At 43.3% G+C, this 25,616-nt stretch overlaps 1 long non-coding RNA gene across 1 annotated transcript in view; it reads left to right on the top strand.

Moving 5' to 3' along the window:
- The first annotated feature begins 15,361 nt into the window (after positions 1 to 15,361).
- The window catches only part of LOC119933717, an 84,572-nt gene continuing 74,317 nt past the window's right edge, over positions 15,362 to 25,616 (top strand). Inside the window, exon 1 of the long non-coding RNA XR_005452602.1 lies at positions 15,362 to 15,443. This is a non-coding gene — a long non-coding RNA (uncharacterized LOC119933717). The remainder of the gene's footprint in view (positions 15,444 to 25,616) is intronic.

The raw sequence follows: 25,616 nt of genomic DNA on the forward strand, positions 1-25,616 counted from the left end.
AGCAGTGAGACTGAGCACTTACGTACATGCCTGTGATTTATTTTTTTATATTAATGTCTGTCTTCCCCTCTAGACTGTGAGTTTGTTGTAGGCAGGTTATGTGTCCGTTTATCGTTGTATCATACTCTCCCGAGCACTTAGTACCATGCTCTGCATATAGTAAGCTCTCAGTAAATACAATCGAATGAATTAATATCAGTGGGCAGTCCTCTCTGTTCTCTGCACAGAGATGAGGGAGGGACTTTCAGGTTCCAAGCCCACTTTCTCTTCCTTTTTCAAAAGTGTCTTAGAAAATCAAGATTTGTGAACCATTCCATTTATCATTGTGGGCAGGGAATGTCTTTATGGTTATTTTGCATTCTCCCAAGCACTTAGTTCAGTGACCTGCACATAGTAAGTGCTCAATAAATATGATTGAATGAATAAATGAATCTTCAGTGCACCCTGGGGCAATAGTCAGACTTCTGTGCATTTGGGGAAGTGCCATCCCCCAACTCCTGGCCACCTGCCCCTCCCATCAATTATAATTATGCTACGATGTTCGGCTCTTAATCAATCAATCAATCATGTTCATTGAGTGCTTATTGGGTGTACAGTATTGTACTAAGTGCTTGGGAGAGTACACTATAACAGAGCTTGTAGAAACACTCCTTGTCCACAAGGAGTTTCTCCCAGATAAATAATGTCAGGCCCAGTACATATCAATCAATCAATCAATAAGTGCTTTCTTGTGTGAATATCACTGTACAAAGTATTTGGAAGAACACAATAAAGTTGATATGATCTCTTCCCTCAAGGAGCTTACAATCTAGCTTACAATATACTTCCCATGGTTCTACAGCTGAGTTTTATGCACCTCATGGATTTTTTGCCCTAAGTTTTCCTGTAAGATACCTTCTCAGACCTGGCATGCCATCCCACCAAAAGTTTTGCAAACAGGCTCGGGTCGGAGGAAGAGGCGCCTCAAAGACCCACCAGCCAACAGCTAAAATCATAATGCACCTTCTAGTCGTAATCACCCCACAACATTTTCTAGTCTGCATTAGGCCAGTGTGACACTTTAAAGTCCTTCTTTCCTGAAGAAATAACATTGAACCAGCAAAACCACCAGCTAAAGTGAGAAATCATTAAGAGCATTAAGATGTAGAGTCGAGGAATTGTTTTCATTCTCCTTTTGAGTCACTGTAGATTTACTGTGAAAATTACACAAACGTAGATTGTAGTATTAATAACAATTAGATGTAGACCCAAAACTATCTACTAGATGAATAGATTCAATGATTTAATCATTATTTACCAATATTTATTAAGAACCAACCTAAGTTCCTAATTAAAGGGCCTCTACTAGGAGGGCCTTTCTACACTATATTGCTACATCCTATCCATGGAACATCGATATTTATTAGCAGAAGCATTAATCGTTTGGTTTAAGGGCTCAGAGAAAATGAAGTTTATTGCATAATATAAATAAAGCACATTCTCCCTGCCCCCAGGAAATCTAAAGTTAAGCTCCCTGCATATCCCATGCAGAAACTCTAATGAAAACGAATATAGAGTGAAGTGACCTTGCATGAATAGGGCAAGCCAAATGGCAGAGTGAAAAGCTTTCATAGATCATGTGCTTAGATGTGTCCTTTTTAAGCACTTGACATTCAGCCCATCCTCAGCCCCAAAGCATTTACGTACATAATATGTTACTTATATTATTGTCTCCCCGCCCCCCCCCCCCATATAAACAGCAGGCTCCTCGTGGGCAGGAAAAGTACCTATAACTTCTGTCGCATTGTACTCTCTCAAGCACTTAGGACAATGCTTGTGCCCCCTCATTAGCTAAGGGATGGGTGATTTGTTGCAATTCACCATTCAAACGCATTCTGTTCTGAGCGTCTTCTGATTGGTGAGTGTGTCCACCTGGTTGAAAGTGGCTGCTTGCTTGTGCTGGTGGTTCACCTTCCTATCAAACAGAAACTCCTTACTTTAAAGTAAAGTACTTTAAAGGACTTTAAAGCACTTTAAAGTAAAGTACTTTAAAGGACTTTAAAGCATTTAATCAGCTCGCTCCCTTCCACCTTACCTGCTGCTGTTCTACTACAACCCAGACTACACAGTTTGCTCAAGTAATGTCAACCAACTCAATGTACTTCTATCTCGTCTGTCTTGCTGCTGACCTCTCACCCATATTCCGCCTCTCACCTGGAATGCTCTCCCTCTTCATATCTGACAAATTATTCTCCCCACCTTCAAAACCTTACTGAAGAAGCATCTCCTCCAAGAAGCCTTCCCTGACTAAGCCCTCATTTCCTCTTCTCCCACTCCCTTCAGAAATCACCCTTGCACTTGGTTTTGCTCCCTTTATTCATCCCTCCATAAGGCCCACCGCATTTATGTACATATCCATAATTTATTTTTATTTACATAAATGTCTGTCTCTCCTTCAAGACTGTAAATTCTTCGTGGGCAGGGAACGTATCTCGAAACTCTGTTACATTGTTGCATTGCAGTCTCCCTCACACTTAGTAAAGTGTTCTGTACTTAGTAAGCCCTCAATAAATATGTTTGACTGATTGTGCTAGCAGTGTGATAGGTTTTGGGGGACTGCTCTATAGCTCCAGGATGGAGTTGGGGTGGAAGGCTGAGACCAGGAGGGTGGATGAGTACAAATTTGGTTTGCCAATCAAGAAATACTGCTATCAGGGTTCCCAGGGCAGGAGAGAAGTAGCATGGCCTAGCAGATAAAGCACGGACCTGTGAGTCAGAAGGATCTGGGCTCTGATCCTTGCTTTGCCACTTGTCTGCTGTGTGACCTTGGCAAGTTACTTCACTTCTCTGTGCCGTAGTTCCCTCATCTGTAAAATCATGGTTAAGACTGTGAGACCTATGTGGGATAGGGCCTATGTCCAACACAGTTATCTTATATCTACCCTAGTGCTTAGTACAGTGCTTGGCACAAAGTAAGCATTTAACAAAAGCCACAATTATTATTATCCATAAGTCCATTACATGAGTCATATCTGTGGAAGTGAAATTTTGAAATAAGGAGAATCATTTACAGTTCATGTTGCACTTACAAGGCTTTTTTATGCTGGAATTTAGGAAGAGGACAAGAGAGAAGAGAGGGGAAAAGGGAGAGAGAAAAGGAAAAAGAGAAAGTGAGAAAGTGGGTGTAGGTGGAGGGAGAAAGCGAGGACGAGAATAAAAAGAGAGAGAAGGGGAGAAAGGGAGAACATATGTATCATAGTTGTTTGCATTTGGGCAAGTAGGGGCCACTTACAAAACACTGTCCGGGTGGTGGACACCATCTCACGCAGAACCTCCTCCTTCACCTCCTCCTTCTCCTCCTCTTCCTGTGCTGCTGCCACTTAGCTGTACTGGGCTTCAGGAGTCAATTTTCCCCATTGTCCACAGGGGCTGTCATAAGTGTTCTCAGTACCTTGCAAAAGGGTTAAAGTCACACCCTGCCCTGTCGCCACCCTGACCGGCATGCTGTCCACTGTTGCAGCTATCAGTTCATTCAATACTATTTATTGAGCCCTTAATATGAGCAGAGCACTTTACTGAGTGCTTGGGAGATTACAATATAACAATAAAAAGACACATTCCCAGCCCGCAATGAGCTTTTTAGTGCACACTGCAATTGGATTTTTCCAGCCCCCATTTTCCTGAGAACTATGCTTTTTCCATTGGGATTTGACCGTTCAGAGGAAAACTTAGAAAATATCCCCGCGCATCTCCTCTGAGTGCCACGAAAATCCAGAGGAATATACAAATCATCATCATCATCATCAATCGTATTTATTGAGCACTTACTGTGTGCAGAGCACTGTACTAAGCGCTTGGGAAGTACAAATTGGCAACATATAGAGACAGTCCCTGCCCAACAGTGGGCTCACAGTCTAAAAGGGGGAGACAGAGAACAAAACCAAACATACTAACAAAATAAAATAAATAGAATAGATATGTACTAGTAAAATAAATAAATAAATAAATAAATAGAGTAATAAATACGTACAAACATATATACATATATACAGGTGCTGTGGGGAAGGGAAGGAGGTAAGATGGGGGGATGGAGAGGGGGACGAGGGGGAGAGGAGGGAAGGGGCTCAGTCTGGGAAGGCCTCCTGGAGGAGGTGAGCTCTCAGTAGGGCCTTGAAGGGAAGAAGAGAGCTAGCTTGGCGGATGGGCAGAGGGAGGGCATTCCAGGCCCGGGGGATGACATGGGCCGGGGGTCGATGGCAGGACAGGCGAGAACGAGGTACGGTGAGGAGATTAGCAGCAGAATCATGAGCAACAAACTGATTCCTGGCCGCAGTTTTCTATGAATGAGTGAAATGGGGGTGTTTTCGTTGTTTTAGACGTCTGAATACACAGTCATCCCGTTTTTAGTAACTTCAGAAGAAGCCCATCTAAAATTCTGTTCTGTGAAAAGTTAGGGCTGTAAGGCCCAGCCTGAGATGATGTATTGTTAGTGCTTCTAATGCCATCTAGTGTCTGCGGTGGGGAACAGAGACAAATCGCGATTCCCTGAACTTGCCAAGAATCGGGGGCCGGGATATTATGGTCCTTAAATTCGAAGAGCTCCTAATGCACAACCTTAAAAGGATTCAGCATTGTTCGAAGTGCTCAGACTCCTTCTGGGAGTTGAATAGGGCCTTCAGCCTTGAAGGATTTCTGAGTTCCTAAACTAAGGATAAAATTGGTTCTCTGAAGTATCTTCGGCCACAGTTAGTGAATATTGAGACTACGTCTAAGGGTTGCCAGGGTTTCCATGGCAACTCTCTCTCTCTCGCTCGCTCTCTCTCTCTCTCTCTCTCTCCCTCCTCTCTCTCTTCCTCCCTCCCTCCCTCCCACCCGCTCCCTAACCCAACTGGTTAGGCCAGAGGGCTAAATCAGGCACAAGCTTAATAATAATAATGTTGGTATTTGTTAATCATAATGATGGCATTTATTAAGCACTTACTATGTGCAAAGCATTGTTCTAAGCGCCGGGGAGGTTACAAGGTGATCAGGTTGTCCCACGGGGGGCTCACAGTCTTCATCCCCATTTTACAGATGAGGGAACTGAGGCCCAGAGAAGTTAAGTGACTTGTCCAATGTCACACAGTTGACAAGTGATAGAGCCGGGATTAGAACCCATGACCTCTGACTTCAAAGCCCGGGCTCTTTCCACTGTGCCACGTTGCTTCTCAAGCACTTGTTAAGCACTTACTATGTGCCAGGCACTGTCCTAAGCACTGGGGGAGACACAAGGTAATCAAGGTTGTCCCACGTGGGGCTCACGGTCTTAATCCCCATTTTACAGATGAGGTAATTGAGGCACAGGGAAGTTAAGTGACTTTCCCAAAGTCACACAACTGAGAAGTGGCAGAGCCGGGATTAGAACCCATGACCTCTGACTCCCAAGCCCGGGCTCTTTCCACTTGTCATATCTTTATCATAATCATACTGTAGGAATGTTCTTCTGCTTGTGCCACTGTTGTGAGAAAGCAGTGATGGACGGGTGATCAAGGGTGGGAGCAGGTGGAAGCATCCTCCTTTTGTGTTCTGTTGTATATTGCGTGGTTCCTGGTACTTGCCCTTTGTATTTTCCAGGAGCTGTCTGTCCCCCCTACCCTATTCTCCTATTCCTTCTAGTATTCCCCATACTTGCAGTTTAACTTCTCCAGCAACGGCTGTAAGACCCTTCAACCTCAGTGCCAAGTCTCCCTAGCAGTAATAATAATAAAAATAATAATAACAGTAAATTCAATCGTGGAATTTGTTAAGCACTTACAATCTGCTAAGAACTGTACTAAGAGCTGGAGTAGATATAAGTTAATTGGGTTGGGCACAGTCCCTGACCCACATGGGGCACCTAGTCTTAGTCTCCATTTTACAGATGAGGTAACGGAGGCCCAGAGAAGTTAAGTGCCTTGCCCAAGGTCACACAACAGGAAGGTGTCAGAATCGATATTGGAACCCAGGTCCTCTGATTCCCAGGTCCGTGCTTTATCCACTAGGCCATGCTGCTTCGACAGTGAGCGGTGATCATCCCTCTCCTGTTTACACAAAGAAACTACAGGTGCCACTTGCCCCCTCGTCAATCAATCAATCGTATTTATTGAGCGCTTACTATGTGCAGAGCACTGTACTAAGCACTTGGGAAGTACAAATTGGCATCACATAGAGACAGTCCCTACCCAACAGTGGGCTCACAGTCTAAAAGTCAGCTCAGGAGAAGCCAAAGATAAAGCAAGGTCAGGGCACAGGCCACTGCAAGCTACCGGGACAGCAGGAAACCACCTGTGCTCATCCGTTTTCCATCTTGGTTCTTTTTTGCCAAAACAAGTGGCAGGATGGAGAGCTGCCCCATATACTCCCACAGTTATTTTTGTTGGGCTACTTAAGCCCCAAGTTTCTGGCTAAAATGTGAGAAGGGACCCAAGGTGCCAAGAACTACACTATATGGGCTGTGGGGGTGGATATTTTGAATTAATATTTTTAGAATTTGTTTTGGGTTGGTGGCTGGGACTCCAATTTCCATCTTATTTTTCTCAGACCAAACACTTGCTCAGGGAGCCCAAAATATTTCCAGGAGGTTAGAAGGCAGTGCTCTCTGTAAATAAAACATTTAATTGAAACGCCTAAAACTGAAGCATGGCCACCTCAGTGCTCTTGGATATGTGTCTGCTCATTTTTTAATTTATTTAGTCATTTGTGTTCTTTATTCCTAGCTCCTCTCACACTCTTTTTAACTATGTTAGTCCTCAATGTGTGTCCATTTATCTACCTCATTAGATTTTAAGCTCCTTGAGGATAGGGTTTGCAGGTTACCCAAGCTCAATCTATCAGTCATATTTATTGAGCATTTACCATGGGCAGAGCACTGTATTAAGCACTTGGGTGAGTGCAATATAACAAAAGTTGGTAGACACATTCCCTGCTCACAGTGAGCTTACAGTCAAGAAGGGGAGACAGGTGTATTTAAAAAATAGATTATGGATATAGGCATAAGTGCTATGGGGCTGAGTGGGGTGGGGATGAATAAAGTGAGCAGTATGGCCTAGTAGAGAGAGCATGGGACTGAGTCAAAAGGACCTGGGTTCTAACCCCGGCTCCTCCACTTACCTGCTGTGTGAGCTTGGGCAAGTCATTTCACTTCTCTGTGTCTCAATTACCTCATCTGTTAAATAGGAATTAAGACTGTGAGCCCCCTAGGGCTAATTTGGCAGTTAAAATTCAATAGTCCTATAGTTGTCTATGGTCTTTCTCCTTCAGGAAGCACCTGGCATGCTTTTCAATAAGTTATTTTAATTTTACCTTTTTTTAACTGAAGATCTTGACTTTTTTTAACCAAAGATCCTGACATTTTCATAATTATTTCACCCTCAAACTATTGTATCAAAATAAACTGAATTCAGGCTCCCTGCTGCAAGCCCTGATTTTAGAACCTATCATGGTCAATCAGCATAGGAAATATGGATTTAGTGCACCTGGGTGAAATCAGTTTACTTCTGAGAATAACAAAAACTTCAATCACTCAAATGTCATTAATTCCCTCGATCAGTAACTCATTAAACTCAACCACATGGAGTTTGATCATTGAAAGTAAGTATCAGCTTGTTCATTATGCATTTCTTGGTCTCCCCAAATTAAAATATCAAAGTTGTCCTCAAATGGTTTCTAAAAGGCCATGAACTTTGATAATGTACATGCTTAATGTGAGTAGAGAATACGTCTACCCACTCTGTTATATTGTACTCTCCCAAGAGCTTAGTACAGTGCTTTGCACACAGTAAGCACTCCATAAATATGATTGATTGACTCTTCCTTGGCTTTCAACCCCCATTCTCTTCACACAGTAAGTGCTTAATAAATATTCATCGATTGATTGAGTATTGTTGACTTTTCCCTCTCCTTCAATGCCCATATTTAGTTTGTTACCAAACCCTGTCTATTCTTCTTCCACACATTTTCAGAATCCCTGCCATCCTCTCTATCCAAACTGTGACCACACTGGTCCAGGCGCTTGTCATACTCCAACTTGAAACTGTATTATACTGTCCTCTCCCAAGTGCTTAGTACAGTGTCTTGCACACAATAAACATTCAAAGAATATCGTCAAGTAATTGATGGATTGACTACTACATCAGCCTCCTTGCTGACTTCCCTGACTTCAGTCTCTCTGCTTTCCAATCCATATTTTATTCTCTTAACCAGGAAATTTATCTATAACATCATTTTGGGTATGTCTTCCCCACTCCTCAAAAATTCCAATGGCAGCCCATTCCTCTCCACATCTAGAAGAATCTCCTGACCATCAGCTTTACGGCACTTTATCAGCTCTCTCTCCCCTCCTTACCAGTCAGTCAATCAATCAATCAACCACACTTATTGAGTATTTACAGTCTGCAGACTGTACTCAACACTTGGGAGAGTATATTCAACAGAGTAGATGATCTACTAATAAAAATTGTGGTCTTCTTAAGCCCTTACTCTGGGTCAAGCATTCTGATGCACACAGGGGTAAATACAGGACAATTAGATCATCAGACCCAGTTCCTGTCACACACAAGTTGGAATGAAGAATCTGGGCCTTTCTCATCTTTAATGGAAACCCAAGAACAAACTCTTCTTTTCTAGAATGGAGCTGGAGAAGGATTTTCCTATCAAAAGGGAAGGCGCTAGGCACAGTTTCATCTAGGCAGCAGCTGTTCAATGTTTGATGTGGAAATAAAATAATATCCGATAGTGAGAGAGGACTGGGGCACATTGGATGGGAGGGAGGGTTACAGCTGCATGATTTGCAAGGATTAGGGCAAACAAAATCTTTTAATGCACTAAACCATGCTTGTTTTTAGAGGGAATGCAAAACATTGATTAATCAGATTCTAACCTTTTCAGGATTTGAGGAAATTTCCACCTCAATCCAACAACACTTCTCTATCAGATTTGCGCATTTGTTCTTTCCAGAAGCGTGCATAGTGGTTATCTGTGTGTTTTTGAAATGGTTGCCTGGCTTAGAGAAGGTAGTTTCCATTTTAATTCCCTACCATGGGTTCTTGAGTTTCCAATGGGGGCTGAGGAAATTGGAAAAGGATTGTCTCTATGAACAAGCTTCATCATAATAATAATTATAATAATAATCACAATAATAGTTGTATTTGTTAAGGGCTTATCATGTGCCAAGACCTGTACTAAGTCCTGGGTTAGATGAAATATAATCATGTTGGACACAGAATCTGTCCCGCATGGGGATCACAGTCTAAGTTGGAGGGAGAACATGTATTTAATCCCCATTTTACAGATGACGAAACTGGGGCACAAGAGAAGTCAAATGACTTGGCCAAACTCACACAGCAGGCAAGTGGTGGAGGTTCAGAGAACTTCAGAAACTCTCCCAGAGTCATTTGTCAGAACATTTCCTTTAGCTCTGGCAGTGAAAAAGGATGATTCACGGAGTTAGAACTCAGGGCTCTTAGCAATCAACAAGATAAGTAAAAGGTAGCAAATAAATCAGCTCATGAATTTTTCAGTGAGACGAGATAAACATTATTGTTCTTGGTGTTAATACAAGAGAAAATCAAACCTAAAAGCTCATAGAATTCTCAACAGTAACTCCAACTCCTCATATTTCCAGCAAACCAGGTCCTCCCCCTGACTTTCCCACCACTGTAGATAGAACCACCATCCTCCCTGTCTCACAAACCCATAAACTTGGCTTTATCTTTGACCCATCTCTCTCATTCAACACACATATTCAATCTGTCACCAAAATCCTGTCGGTTCAAGCTTCACAACATCATTAAAACCTGCTCTTTCTTTTCCCGCTACTGAATCAATCCAAGCACTGATCTTATCTCTCCTTGGTTACTGCATCAGCCTCTCTGCTGACTTCCCTGTCTCCTGTCTCTCCCCACTCCAGTCCGTACTTCACTCTGCTGTCCAGATCATTTTTCTACAAAACTGTCCGATCTATGTTTCCCCACTCCTCCAGAACCTCAAGCAATTGTTCAAACACTTCTGCATCAAATAGAAACTCCTTACCACAAGCTTTAAAGCACTCACTCATTTTCTCCCAGCCTACCTTACCTCCCTGATTTTCCTACAACCCAGCCCGCACACTTCGCTCCTCTAATGCCAACCTACTCACTGTATCTCAGTCTCATCTATCTCACTGCCAACCCCTCAGCCATTTCCTGCCTCTGACCTGGAACTCCCTCCCGCTTCATATCAGGCAGTCTTCCTAATTTGAATGTCCTATTAAAAACACACCTTCTCCAAGAGGCCTTCCCCAATTAAGCCCTCATTTCCTTTTCTCTCACTCCCTTCTGCATCAACCTTGCACTTGGATTTGCACCTTTATTCCCTTCTCACTCAGCCCACAGCACTCATGTACCTATCTATAATTCATTTATTTATATTAATGTATGTCTCCCTCTCTAGACTTTAAGCTCATTGTGGTCATGGAGCATACCTACCAACTCTGTTATATTGTACTATCCCAAGCACTTATCACAGTGCTCTTCACACAGTGATCACTCAATAAAAGCAATTGATAGATTGGTTGATTTATTGATTGAATTGAAGATACACAATAGGGGCACATAAACAATATGACATAAACACAAACTATAATACCTGTAGTAAGTTTCAAGTGACGTACTGAACAATGGAGTAGATGCAAGATAAGCAAACTGGACATAGACCCTGCCCATTATGGGACTTACAGTCTGAAGGGGAAAGAGAACAGATAACTTATCCCATTTCTCAGATGAGGACACTGGGGCAAAGAGAAGTTAACTCGGCAGGTGACAAAGCCAAGATTAGAACCCAGGTATCCTAACCGCCAGTCCCGTGCTCTTTCCACTAGGCCACAAAACACAATCACAAATGAAGCACTATACACCAGAGTCACATACCCAAGCTCCACTTGGGTACATGGGTGTCTCTAAAAATAACATCTTTGTGGGAAGGTTAAGCAAAAACTTCACTGTCCAGTCATGGCAAGAGTGGTGGACTCAGTCATTGACACGGCTGTGCTGCAGGACATCTGGAACACCACTTCTCCTCTCTGTTCCTCAGTTTCCTCCTTAGTAAAATGGGAAGAATAATGTCTGCCCCTCTCTATGCCTCAGGGCTGCTGTGAGGATAAAATGAGGTAAGTAATGGGAAGTGGTTTGGAAAAATGAAAGTGCTAAACAAATGTAAGGTAACTGAATGACTCATCCTATTCCAGATGTACAGATAGAAATGTTATCTCCGTTTCTCTTTATTTTCATTTCCCATCAGGGATGCTGTAGTTGAGGCAATGTTTTCACTCATGGCCTCGCCGTGCCTCCAGGGCAGCAAATTTTCATCCTTGGTCTTGGACCAGAACTGTTTTTTTTTTTCCTTCAGAAAGTTTGATAAAATTCCACTGGGCCAATTTTGCGGGTTATCTGAACATAAAAGTGAATGTGTTTTTCATGAGCAAGGATATTTTCCAGATGCATTTGGGAGCAGTTAGATGACTCAAAAGTGGCTTTTCAAATGATGGACTTTTATGGATAAAGTTATTCATGATGACAAATGCTTTCAATAGCTTAGAAGAAATCAATGAAATTAACTTGAAAAAAAATCTGCGTATATTCAATGTGGCTTATTGGATTTTAAATGAGAAACAGTTGGCCCTACGGCTTGCTTCATGTAACTATGATTCAATTCCGCATTAGTGTTTGGGGAGTTCTACGGGACCTAAAAAGAGTTTCAGCTCCACCCTCCAGCTTCCAGTTAACCCTCAGCTAAACCCACCCATGTTCTTACTACAGTCTTAGACACAAGTTAATTCCACATGACTTCCCCCCAGGGTGTGGCTCACACTCTAAAGGAAAAAATGACCACTGCCATAAGAATCAGAATGGACATCAGGGAAGAAAAGAGTAAAAAGGAAGAGAGTCAGAAGAATTTGCTGGACTGAGATTAAATAACTTAATGAAACCTTTCTCACCCAAGGGCATACTCCTCTCAGTAGTAGCTTCGTTTTCTAGGAGGTGGATTCTTTTCACAATTGTTCTGTAAACTCTGTAAAGAGTCATTTCTAAGTGAGATAAGCTTAGCATAACCCCTACTAGCTCTGAAGATGGGGGTGGAAGAAGAGAGAGTGAGAAAGGGAGAGAGATGAAAATAGAATGCCTGAGAAAGACAGAGAGAAGGAGAGAAATAGAGGAGAGACAGATGAAGAGATTGAAATGGGAGAGATGAGAGAGAGGGTGGGAAGGTGAGAGAGAGGGAGAGGGAGAGAGAAAGAGAGGGAGGGAGGGAGGGGGAGAGAGAGAGACAGAGAGAGAGAGAGAGAGAGAGAGAGAGAGAGAGAGAGAGAGAGAGAACATGGTCAGTGGAAAGAGCACAGGACTGGATTCCAGGAGACCTGCCTTCTAATCCCACATCTGCCACTTGTCTGGTGTGTGACTATGAACTTCTTTCCTTCTTTGTCTCTTGGTTTCCCCACTTGTATAGTGGGGATAAAATACCTTCTTCTTTGTGAGCCCCTTATGGGACAGGTACTGCGTCTGGCCTGATTTTTGTGCATCTACCTCAGTGCTTAGAATAGTTCTTAGCATAGAGTAAGCACTTCAGAATTACCACAGTTGTTATTAGAGACAGAGAAAAACAGAAAAGAAAGGAGAGACAGGGAGAGGGTGAGACAGAAAGAGAGAGATTTTCTCCATTATTATTAGAGACAGAAAAACAGAAAAAGAAAAGCGGGGAGACACACAGTGAGGGCAAGACAAAAGGAGAGAGTTTTCTCCATTTCCCTCAGGGGGTGAGGCTGCTACTGCTTACAGAACATATGAGATCTCCCTTGGACTTTCAGAATGTCCATGTGCTATATCCAGCAACAACATCAAGGGTTCTACTCGGATGACCTGCCCTTTCATTTCCCAACCTGGAGCTCGCTGCAAAGAATTTGGCGAATGGGGAATGGAGAGAGAACAGCCTGGGAACAGAGAGAACAGTAAGACAGGGTGGGTTGACCCTCCCTTTCCCAGGAATATTGGGCAACTGATGCAGGCAAGGAAAACTCTTCCACGGTGTGGATAATTCAGACTACAGTGCTCCAGGCCTGCTCACCAAGACACACTAGCTAAATAGTAAAACCTCATTAATTTAGACCCCAGTGATCCTGAAATCATGATCACCAAGACAGTGAATTAACCTGCGCTGTTGCTGGCTCTGTCGCTACTGCTCCCCCCCATCAAAAGGGGCAGATTTGGGAATTTTAAAGTAGGAATAATTTGCTCTGCATGGAGGCTAATGAAGCCTCAGTTAACCAGGCCCAGGAGAGTATGCTGAGGCAGTAGGGGAGTAGCATCACCTAGTGGATTGAGCACAGGCCTGAGAGTCAGAAGGCTGTGGGTTCTAATCCCAGCTCTGCCACTTGTCTGCTGTGTGACCTTAAATAAGTCAGTTCACTTCTCAGTGCCTCAGTTACCTCACTTGTCAAATGGGACTGAGATTGTAAGCCCCATATAGGACAGGGATGCGTCCAGCCCAATTTGGTTGTAACCACCGCAGTGCTTAGAACAATGCCTGGCACATTGTAAGAGCTTAACAAGCACCATAATTATTATTATTAATTATTATTAGGGGACTTCTAGGGGAAGAGACACAGAGGACTTCCAGTTGACCAAGCTGTGTTAGAGACAGATTTAAAAACAGAGGATAATCTAGGAAAAGCACCCAGAAGAAAAGGCTAAGGATATTTCACCCCCGCCACCCACCCCCCACCCCGGATATACATCTGGAGATATCCACAGCACTCTAACAAAATTATATTTTTTAAAAACACTTCACTATGACATATTGAATTCATCCCCTTGAGCACAAATTAGTGCCATTATACTGAATTTATCAGGTCACAAAACACATTTCTTCATATTCTATTGATTTCAGCTTTGCTTTCCTTAGAATCTAAATACTGCTATGGACACAGAGGCAGAAGTTTGTCTGGCAAAAAAATATATGTAACCATGGAAATATCAGTAACCATGAAACCAGGACTGGGGACGTGTATGGATCACAGAATTGACCTTGGACTTTTTTCAATTCCAGATTTCTGCTTTCATTGCCTTTTTCCAGTTGGAGCAAGAGGGATGTAAATTGGGGACACCTAGGGGTCAGAGGACAAGGGATAGGTTGAGACTGAGTGGATGTGGAGATTTGCTAAATTTGATTCAGTGAGTTAATCCCTGTTTGCCGAAGTTGGTTCAAGCAGGAAGAGGAAAAGTTCTGACCTCAGTCATTTTTTCTGCTCTCCTGGGAAAATTATAATTATAATTATGGCATTTGTTGAGTGCTTACTATGTGCCAAGACCTGTTCTAAGCAATCATTCTATTAATCAGTTGCATTTATTGAGTACTTACTGTATCCAGAGCACTGTACTAAGCGCTTGGGAGAGTATAATATAATAAAATAACTGACACATTCGCTGCCCACAATGAGCTAAGCACTGGGGTAGATACATGATGTTAGGCACAGTCCCTGTCCCATATGGGGCTCACAATCTAAGTTGGAGGGAAAACAGGCATTGAAGCCACATTTCACAGATGAGGAAACTGAGGCATAGGGAAGTTAAGTGAGTTGCCCAAGGTCACACAGCAGTCAAGTGTCAAAGCTGGGATTAGAACCTAGAGTCTCTGACTCCCAAACTCATGCTCTTTTCACTAGGCCACGCTGCTTTCCAAAACTCTCCAAAGAGGCCCAGAGCAAGGAGTGAGAAGGAGCCAGAGTAGAGGAAATCAGAGTCCAAGCTGGCAGCATGTGGAAGAAACACGCCTAGTGTTTCCCTGATCTTCCATCAAGAAAGAGAAAAGCCAGAACAATCTGATTCATGGCAGCCTCTCCTGGAGACTCATGTCTACAAACTTCAGTCTCTCGCTTCTCTGCCTTTCCCAGGTTTGGGACTAAAATCATTTCTTGCACTTCAACCACGACTCTTATTTCCTGGCACCAAGGTGTCGGGGTGGATGATAAGAAAGTAGAAAAATGCCTCAGTATTTGACTAAGACTATTGAATGCCAAGTGGATCTTGGCTTTTATGAACCTGAGGCATCTAGGGCCCTTCTATCTTCTTGTTTCTTCCTTCAGACCAAACAAGCGGAACAATATTGAGATCACAAGCCAAGCTTCCTCCCACCCCCAAAATAAATGACTCAATTTAGCTGGATCACGAGGCAGAGCCATCTGTGATGCCCTTCCTCTGCCAGGGATGAGTATAAATAGCCACCCCTGTGATAGGATGGGACCTTGAGTGAGGGAGCCTTACCATATTCGATACAGAATATTCCAGCTTCCTTATGGGGGCTGGGGGGGTTTTACTAAGATTTCAGTCGGGCTGGCGGTGGTGAGCAGAACGCTGCTGAAACAATCAAGCCGAACATATTTAAAATGGAAAGCATTCATGTGAATCGTTACTATGACAGTAAGGATTTGGGTGGGAAGGCAGGTGGAGGGGACAGGTTGGCTCTTCGAACGTTAAGGTGCTTGGACAGTGATGTGGTGGGGGGGGTGCGGAGGGAGGGGGGAGAGAGAAATGGACTGAGAGAAAAAGTGGGGGGGCACAAGTTGTTGAGGGGGAAGTATGGGATTGGTCAGCATCCAGGGACATCTGTTCTGTAAAGTCCCAGCTCATTGTGAGCCCGGATAGTCACTCTTTATTGTTGCATTGTACTTTCCCAAGCTCCTAATATAGTGCTCTGCATACAATAAGTGCTTAACAAATAGGACTGAATGAAAGAATCTTGGGGCCTCAACTGAGCATATCAATCAATCAATGGCATTTATTGAGTATTTCCTGTGTGCAGAGCAGTGTGCTAAGTGCTTGGGAAAGTACAACAGAGCTGGTAGACACGTTCCCAGCCCACAATGAGCTTACAGTCTAGAGAAGCAGCATGGCTCAGTGGAAAGAGCACGGGCTTTGGAGTCGGAGGTCATGGGTTCAAATTCCGGCTCTGCTGTCAGCTGTGTGACGTTGGGCAAGTCACTTAACTTCTCTTTGCCTCAGTTACCTCATCTGTAAAATGGGGATTAAAACTGTGAGCCTCCCGTGGGACAACCTGATCACCTTGTAACCTCCCCAGCACTTAGAACAGTGTTTTGCACATAGTGCTTAACAAATACCGTTACTATCATTATTATTATTATTATGTCTGCTGTGTGACCTTGGGCAAGTCACTTAACCTCTCTGAGCCTCAATTACCTCATCTGTAAAATAGGGATTAAGACTGTGAGCCCCACATGGGACAATCTGATCACTTAGTATCCCCCCCCAGCGCTTAGAACTGTCCTTTGCACATAGTAGGCACTTAACAAATGCCATCATTATTGTTATTATTATTATTACAGGGGGACACATGCATTAATATAAACAAACAAATAAATTAATATTAATACAAATGAGTAGATAGAACGTAAATTTATTTATATTAGTGCCTGTCTCCCCTCTAGACTGTAAGCTCATTGTAGGCAGGGAATGTGTGTGTTATAATGTACTCTCCTAAGCATTTAGTACAGTGCTTTGCACATAGTAAGTGCTCAATAAATATGATTAATTGATTGATTGATATTACCTGGTAGCTATACTAAGCCAGGAATATTTAAAATGAACAAGAGTAATGGGGCTAATGAAGATAACACTGACCAATTCAGTGCCTAAGTTTTCTTTAGGTATATATTTTTTCTTTTTTAATGGGACTCGTTAAGTGCTTACTATGTATCAAACACTGTTCTAAGTTCTGGGGTAGATGCAAGTTAATCAGGTCAGGCACAGTCCCTGTCCCACATGGGCTCACAGTCTAATGGGACGAAGAACAGGCATTTCACTCTCCTTTTACAGATGAGAAAACTGAGGCACAGAGAAGTAAAGGAACCTGTTTGACAAGGCAAGTGGTAGATCTGCGTTTAGAATCAAAGCCTCCAATAAGCAGAAGAACACAAGAGTTTTGATAAATATGGCAGAGGGGAAGGCATGACTGGGATGGTGGTGAGGATGAATTAGGCTCAGGTTCATGGAGGAAGTGGCTGTGCAGAAGGGGAAGAACAGAGTTTGGTGAACCTGAGGGAAGAGGATGTTTCAAGTGGAAAGAAAGACATGAGAAATGGGGTGGAGGTGGGAAAGTTGGGAGAAGCAGCTTGAGAAGCAGTGTGGCCTAGAGGATAGAGCATAAGTCTGGGAGCCTGAAGAACCTAGGTTCTAATCCTGACTCCACCCCTTTTCTGCTGTGTGACCTTGGGTAAGTCACTTAACTTCTCTGTGTCTCATTTGCCACGACTGTAAAATGGGAATTAAGGCTGTGAGCACTATATGGGACATGGACTGTGTCCAACCTGATTACTTTGTGTCTACCCCAGTGCTTAGAACAGTGTCTGACACATAGTAAGTGCTTAACAAATACCATTAAAAAATTAAGAGTATGAGGTTGGGTGGAACAGGAGCAGAGAGCAGATAGAAAAAAAGAGAGCTAACTGATGGAAAGCCTCAAAGACAATTGTCAGGAAGACTTGTTACTATCCTGTTTGCTACTTTCATTCATCTGTGGATGTTTCCCCTGGTTAGCAGCCTCCCTGCTCTGATCCATTTAGCTATCATCTCCCCTCCTAAATCTAGCCCCAGCCTTCTTCCGCAAGTAGCATCCCCAGATAAAGCAAGACCACTGTAGCACATTTTCCACTCAGAACATATTGTGTTTCCGGTTTTAACCTTGTCAAGGTTTAAATACCTTGGCTGTGGTGTGTCTTGGAATTTTAATTGCATTTTGGAGACACATAACTACAGCTTTAGGATTAAGCAAATCTCAGTTGTGTGCCATAGGCCCAAACCTCATCAACCTCTAAACCTCAGAGCTACTTTCTGAAGATGAGACCCAAGCCGAACAAGGAAGCTAAAGTCATTATATCTCAAAGACAGAAAAGTGGGTCAAGTAGAAATCATCCCCAAGAGAGTAGGGTCTATTCTCTTCTGAGAAATCCCCAGAGAAAATCTCCCCACCTACTATTTCAGGGCCCCATTATCCAGGACCATTATCTACCTCTCTTCCCCAAATCTTTCTGATAATGGTAATTGTGGCATTTGTTTGGCCTTTACTCTGTGTTCAGCCCTGGGGTTGATACAATATTAAATCAGAGTAGACACAGTCCCTGTCCCTGTCCCATAGAGGGCTCGCCATCTAATGGGAAGCAACATGGTGTAGTGGGCAGAGCATGGAACTGGGATTCAGAAGGTAATGGGTTCTAATCTCAGCTCTGCCATTCTTCTGCTGTGTGGCCATTGGCAAATCACTTCACTTCTGTGTGCCTCAGTTACCTCATCTGGAAAATGGGGATTGAGACTGTAATCCCTATGAGCAACAGGGACTGTGTCTTGCATGATTTGCTTGTATCAACCCAAGCACTTAGTACAGTGTCTGGCCTATAGTAAGCATTTAACAAACACCATAATTATTATTATTATTATATTCCCAACTTGCGGGTAGGAAAACTGAGGCACAGAGAAATCAACTGCCTAAGGCAAATGGCCTGGTGGAGCCATGACTAGAACTCAGGTCTCCTGACTGAATCCCAAATCAATGCTCTTTTTACAACACTAAACCTTCCTCCTATATCCTTGAGAGAAACTGAGAAAAGCCATTCACTAAATCCAATATAACATCCCTCCACATGCGCTACTGGAATCACTCACTTAATCCATCATATTTATCAACTGCTTATTGTGTGCACATTCCCTGCCCACAACATTTACAGTCTAGATGGGTTTGATTGATTGAAAGACATTAATATCTAGAAAAGCTGGATATTGGATGTGGTAACACAGAGGTGGGATGAGACAAGAAGAGTTTTGTAACCTAGAAAAGGAAAGTTTCATCTGAGGGGGAAAGCAAGATGACTGGGAAAGGAAAAAGACTGACAAACAGCACATAGCTTGTAAAGACGTGAAATGGGAAAGTAAGAGTTGTCTTCTGAGCCTTGTGGGGAAATAGTGAAGGGAGCTAGGTTTCCTGGGATCTCTAGGTAGGTGGAAGGATGGCTGCCAAAATCAAACTTCCCAAAGGCTGCCGGGAAAGGCCATCCTTTTATAGTAACCAAGACCACAATACATCAACTTAGAACAGATGGCAGAATATTCAGATACCACACCTAAGTTTTATAAAGCCAAGATAATTAGAAAGGATGTTGAACCCAGCTTTTCATCTCTTTCAACTTATTCCAACATCCACACCAGATTGAGAAGAACTTTGTAAAACCAATTGTATTTGACTTTTATTATATTAATCACCATCATCTTTCATGGATGAGAATGTGTTTTCTCTAGCTGTGGGCCATTTGAGGCTTCTCTTGGGATTAATCAAGAAGAGTGAGACAGACAAAATTCAACAAATTGCTCTTACTAACTTCATCAGGGCTGATGAAAAGGGAAATAATCACTAAACCCAAAGAATGGTCATGATTTACGCATTGTTGTTTTCAATATACCCTAGGCTGGCTGTCATCTGCAGGTTGAGAGATCAGGGTGAACCAATCAGGACTGGGAATAAGAATGACTTCAATCTGAAGTGGAGGGTAGGATCAACGTTTTTAAATGGAATGGGCCTGCTAATTCTGTTGTACTGTGCTCCCCCAAGCAATTAAAACAGTGCTCTGCACATACTAAGCACTAATACCATTGATTGATTTAAAAGTGCCTGGACATTTTGATACCACTAGATACTGCATGTAGTGGAAGGAATAGCATTTCATTCATTTATTTGTTTATCCATTCAATCATATTTATTGAGCACTTACTGTGTGCAGAGCACTTTACTGAGCATTTGGGAGAGTATAATATAGCAATAAACACACATTCCCTGTCCACAACGAGCTTACAGTCTAGAGGGGGAGACAGACATGAATATAAATGAATAAATTACAGATAATAATAATTCTGGTATTTGTTAAGTGCTTACTATGTGCCAGGCACTATGCTAAGCGCTGATATGTACATAAGTACTGTGGGGCTGGGAGGGGGATGACTAAAGGGAGCAAGTCAGGGTGATGAAGAAGGGAGTGGAGGTAGCAGGGGTGTAGACACCCTGGCTCACCCCTCAGTCCACTGTGGACAAGGGGACCACCACAGGTCCTAGGACCAGGACAGATGCCCCCATCCTGCCAGCCAAACGATTGAAAGTGGCCAGAAGTCAGGTTGGCTTCCCCCATGCCCTCTGGGCCCCACCTGGAGCCATGTCAACTACCTGCAGGAGCTGATGGCACTGATGGTGGCCAACTGGCCATCTGGCACACTGCAGGGCAAGAAGGAGCAGGGCCTAGTGACAAAAACAGGGGCCAGAGAGTCTAGAGACCTGGGTTTGAAGCCAGACAATACCACTGGCCTGCTGTGTGACCTTCTCTGAATGTGTCTGCTTTGTGAACTTCTCTGTGCCTCAGCGTCCTCAAATGCAAAATGGTACTTAGGTACCTGTTCACTCTCTCTTTAAGACTGTGAGCCCTATTTGGGACAGGGACAGCATCTAAGCTACATATTTTGTATCCAGTAAAGTATTGGGCACCTAGTAAGGTCTTAACAAATGCCATTACAATTATTATTGCACAAAGGTCTCGGACAGGGGTCAGCACTGAGGGAGACAAGGTTTGCTCCATGGCATACGTGGCAGTGAGGGGCATCCCAGACCCCATACCACCATGGAGCCATAAGAAATAAAAACAAGTCTTCTTTGACATAATTCAAGCAGAAATGGCCTCAGTAGCACTTATTCTCTTGCTGGTGCCTCTTATAGTACCGGCTTCGGTGCCTGAACTTAAACCACCCACAAAGGAAATTTCTCAGTCAAATTTCAAAGGAGACAGTTGAATGTCAGTAAGAACTCTGGTATTTGTTTAGCACTTACTATGTACCAAGTACTGTACTAAGTGCAGGGGTAGATATTCATTCAATTGTATTTATTGACCACTTACTGTGTGCAGAGCACAGTGCTAAGCTCTTGGGAGAGTATTACAATAAACAGAGACATTCCCTGCTCACGGTGAGCTTAAAGTTTAGATGGGGAGAGATAGAGTACTATAAATAAATTACAGATTTGCATATAAATGCTGTGGGGCTGGGAGGGGGGATAAATAAAGGGCAAGTCAAGGTGACACAGAAGAAGAAGGGAGGGCTTAATCAGGGAAGGCCTCTTGGAGGAGATGTGGCTTCAGTAAGGTTTTGAAGTAGGGAAAGTTATAAGATAACCTGTTCAGACACAGTCCCTGTCCCAAACGGAGCTCACAGTCTAGATGGGAGGGAGAAAAGGTATTTTATTCCCATTTGAGAGATGTAGAAACAGAACCAAAGGAGTTAAGTGACTGGCCCAAGTTCACACAGCAGCAAGTGACAGAACCGAGATTAGTGCCCAGGTTTTCTGACACGCAGGCACGTGCTCCTGGGAGTCAGAAGACTTGGGTTCTAATCCCGGTTCTGTTATTTGTTCGCTCTTTCCTCTAGGCCACGCTGCTTATTGTGCCAACTTGCTGCTGGTTTAAGATGTTGTAGATCATGGTCAGTGAAGAGCATATCTTTAACCAGCCCATTCTGAAAACTCAGTTACCATTTCCAGCTCATCGTTCACATTTTGGGGCCACCAGTACATGCTCAGAAGAAACTCAAGTTGCTTCATTTCTTAGGGGTGGGGTATTTTTCTTACCCCTGAGGATTCGTTGAACCTGACAGGATCAACCATGTAAGCTTCTATTCCTCTCTGAGTTTCCCCAAGCTCCTAGTACCGTACTATGTACACAGCAGGCACTCAATTCATTCTGCTGTTTATGGCGATGATGTTGCTTCTTAGGTTTTCAGTATTTGAAGCTGTTGGGTTTACTGGCAGAATGGTTGATGCTAATCGATCAATCTATGGCATTCACTGAGCATGTTGTTTGGAGAGTATTGTACTATGTGATTGGACAAGCACAATATAACGGAGTTGGTAGACATGTTCCCTAGCCACAAGAAACTTACAGCCAGAGGGGGAGACCTGGACTGAAAGAGTGAGATGGGAGGAAGAGTGGCATAATGGAAAGGGCATGGGACTGGGAGGGAGGAGACCCAAGTTCCAGTCCTACCTCCACTATTTGCCTCCTGTGTGACCTTGGGCTAGTTACTTAACTTCTCTGTGTCAGTCTTCTCAGTCTTCAATGGGGATAAAATACCTGTTCCCCCACCCTCTAAGACAGAGCCTTGCATGGGACCCAGCCTGTGTATGTATGTTCTGATTATCTTATATGTACACTAGTGCTTATGACAGTACTTGGAAAATGAACATTTAATAAATACCATCAGCATAATTATTATTATTATTAGGCAAACTTGAATTTTAAGAATATCAGGCCATGAACAATAAATACTATTTGAGGGTCAGACCAATGATCACCCAACCTGGTATTCTGTCTCTGATAGTAGCAATGGCATGTTTGGAGGATAAGTGTGGTTGCTGCCATTTTGGGCATAATAATAATAATAATAATAATAATAATAATAATATGGTATTTGTTCTGAGCTTACTATGTGAAAGGCACTGTTTTAAGAGATGGGGTAGATACAAGATAATCAGGTTGGACACAGTCCCAGTCCCACATGGGGCTCACAGTCTTAATCCTCATTTTAAAGATTGGGGAACTGAGGCCCAGAGAAGTTTAGTGACTTGTCCAAGGTCAAACAGCAGACATGTGGCGGAGTTAGGATTAGAACCCACCTCCTCTGACTCCCAGGCTCGTGCTCTTTCCACTAGGCCACATCTATTGTCGGGGTTAGAAATAGACCATTTACCACCCCTTGCCTTTCTCCTCCTCATTCCTAACTCTTAGAAATCCATTATGGATATCGGTGGCCATTTTGAATTGGACAGGACTCCAACTCAGAGCAAAGTTCTCATGAAACCACTGTTGATGTTGGACAGCCAACCTCTCTGCTAATGCCTAGATCCCTGTTGAACATTTTCCCGGGTTTTGGGATTAGCACAGCCTATGACCGAGCCTGGGGCTATTGTCTCAGTGCCACGGTTTCCTCCTGCCGCTGCCACTGCCCCTGCTTAATCCTCCTTTCAAAGGACCAGGGCATCACAAATACCACTTCCGCCACCACACATTAGAGTCCCACAGTATTCAAGATGTTTATCCGGGGTCCTCGGAAAGGAAGCACTTTCCGCTCCAAGACTTTTCAAACGGATTTCAAAGCAACGCTTCCCCCCCATGGGATTTCAAGGGAGAACAGCACAAAAGATCTCCACGCTGGGGTTTTCAATCAAAGGAACTCCCGCTATGGGCTATTGAAACCAAGTTCAAATCAAGAAATTTTCCCGTACTGGAGTTAGAATCCCATTTCCTCTGTCTATATGGCACTGACAGCCTAGGCAGAGGGGTTATTCACCCCGCTACTTCCTGAAAGGGAACTTCAGAAAAAAATGCAGCTTCGTCCCCCAACTTTTTCCCCGAACTGATGTTCTCCAGCTGTAATAACTTCCTAGCCCTTTAGCCCTAGATGGTCACCAACGTCTCTACTGTTTAACAGGAGGCCTCGTTTATTTCCTGAAAGAAAGAGGTCTCTACTGTTTAACAGGAGCCCGAATGGAATAAGGACAAGATGGAATCCTCCCCGGGAAGATAAACACAGACGCCAACTTGACACTAGAGTTGAAACACTGGCCAACTCTAGGCGAGCTGCCCCAGATGCAGCAGGAAATTCCTCCCTCATTACTTAATATCCAGGGAGAGGGTTCCTCGGGAACATATGTCCACAGAGTGATCCTTTGTATCTATTTTTCAGGCCCGTGACCGAATCAGGATCACCCGGTTTAAACAAGGCAGTGATAGCTTCAGGTTATCTGACTTTCAGAGCAACCAAGTACTTCTTCCAACCGTGAATGTAGCTGTAAAAGCAATGTGGCTAACCACATGAAATTGTATGCTGAGTGGGGAGAGTGGGGTTATAACATCCTTGAGGAATGAACTAAAGGTTTTCTAAATAATATGTTTCCTTTGGAACCTCTGACTTTGTACTTAAACACCAGGGAAGAAAGTCTTATTTTCTCAGTGGCAGGGGAGAGGGTCATGTCCCCTGGGGAGATGCTTGGTACCAAGACTGGAATCCATAATTGGGAGGAGTCTGGAGTTTAAGAACCTGTTCTGGCATTCATTTCTCCCCAGGAGTACAGGGGAAGCAAAGACTTTCTCTTTTTTAAGGTTCCTTTAGGCATCTTTTTTTTTTCTTTTTTAATGGTACTTGTTAAGCACTTATTGTGTATCGAGCACTGTTCTAAGTGCTGGGATAGATGTGAGTTAATCAGGTTCTACACAGGTCCTATCCCACAGGGGCTCACAGTCTAAGTGGGAGGAAGAACAGGTATCGAATCTACATTTTTCAGTTGAGGAAACTGAGTTAAGTGGCTTCCTGAAGATCACATAGCAGGCAAGTGGCAGAGTGGAATTAAAACCCAGGTCCTCTGATTTCCAGGTCCATGCTTTATCCAGAAGATCATGCTGCTTCCCATAAGTATTTTAACAAATGGAGGATGGCCAGCACTTTTAAGATTATATGACTTGGGCAAAAGGAAATAAATGAGGCCAGATATTCCATTTGAGAGGGAATGAGGTAGAGCAGGGAAGAGCCCGAACTGATCACTCAGAGAATCTGTAAGGTGTTAAACTGCTCTGCCCTAAGCCTCACCCCAGCCTCTACATTGCATGGCTCAGTGAAAAGAGCACGGGCTTTGGAGTCAGAGGTCATGGGTTTGAATCCTGGCTCTGCCAATTGTCAGCTGTTTGACTTTGGGCAAGTCACTTAACTTCTCTATGCCTCAGTTCCCTCATCTGTAAAATGGGGATTAAGATTGTGAGCTCCCTGTGGGTCAACCTGATCACTTTGTAACCTCCCCAGTGCTCAGAACAGTGCTTTGCACATAGCAAGCACTTAATGAATGCCATCATTATTATTATTACACCTTCCCCACTATTTTAACCTCAGCCTCACCGCAGCCTCTACCCCTTCCCCACTTTTTACCTCACCCCTACCTTCATTCCTAACCCCATCCCCACCTCCACTTCATGGTCCCAAATCTGCCCTTATTCCACCCTCTCCTAGCCCCCAACCATCAGCAATCCCACAGGATTTTCTGATTGTGCAGAGGTGTACTACCCTAAACAGCTATAGCTAGCTTCTTTTATGTCACCTTCCCTCAGCCTTAACAGTAATAATAGTAATATTGTTTATTATTATTATTATTATTATTATGGTATTTGTTAAGTGCTTACTATGTGTCAAGCACTGTTCTAAGCACTGGGGTAGATACAAGGTAATCAGGTTGTCCCATGTGGGGCTCACAGTCCTAATACCCATTTTACAGACGAGGTAACTGAGGCATGGAGAAGTTAAGTGGCTTGCCCAAGGTCACACAGCAGACAAGTGGTGGAGGTGGAATTAGAACCCACATCCTTTGATTCCCAAGCCCATGTTCTTGACAATAAGCCATGCTGCTTCTCAGTAGCCCTGTTAAATATACATATAATAATATATATACATTTAATAGATCTCATTCAAGCAAATTTAAATGAGAGTATATACAATTACAAATAATCTGTC

This window comes from Tachyglossus aculeatus, chromosome 10 (genome assembly GCF_015852505.1).
Source record: "Tachyglossus aculeatus isolate mTacAcu1 chromosome 10, mTacAcu1.pri, whole genome shotgun sequence".
NCBI lineage: Eukaryota > Metazoa > Chordata > Mammalia > Monotremata > Tachyglossidae > Tachyglossus > Tachyglossus aculeatus.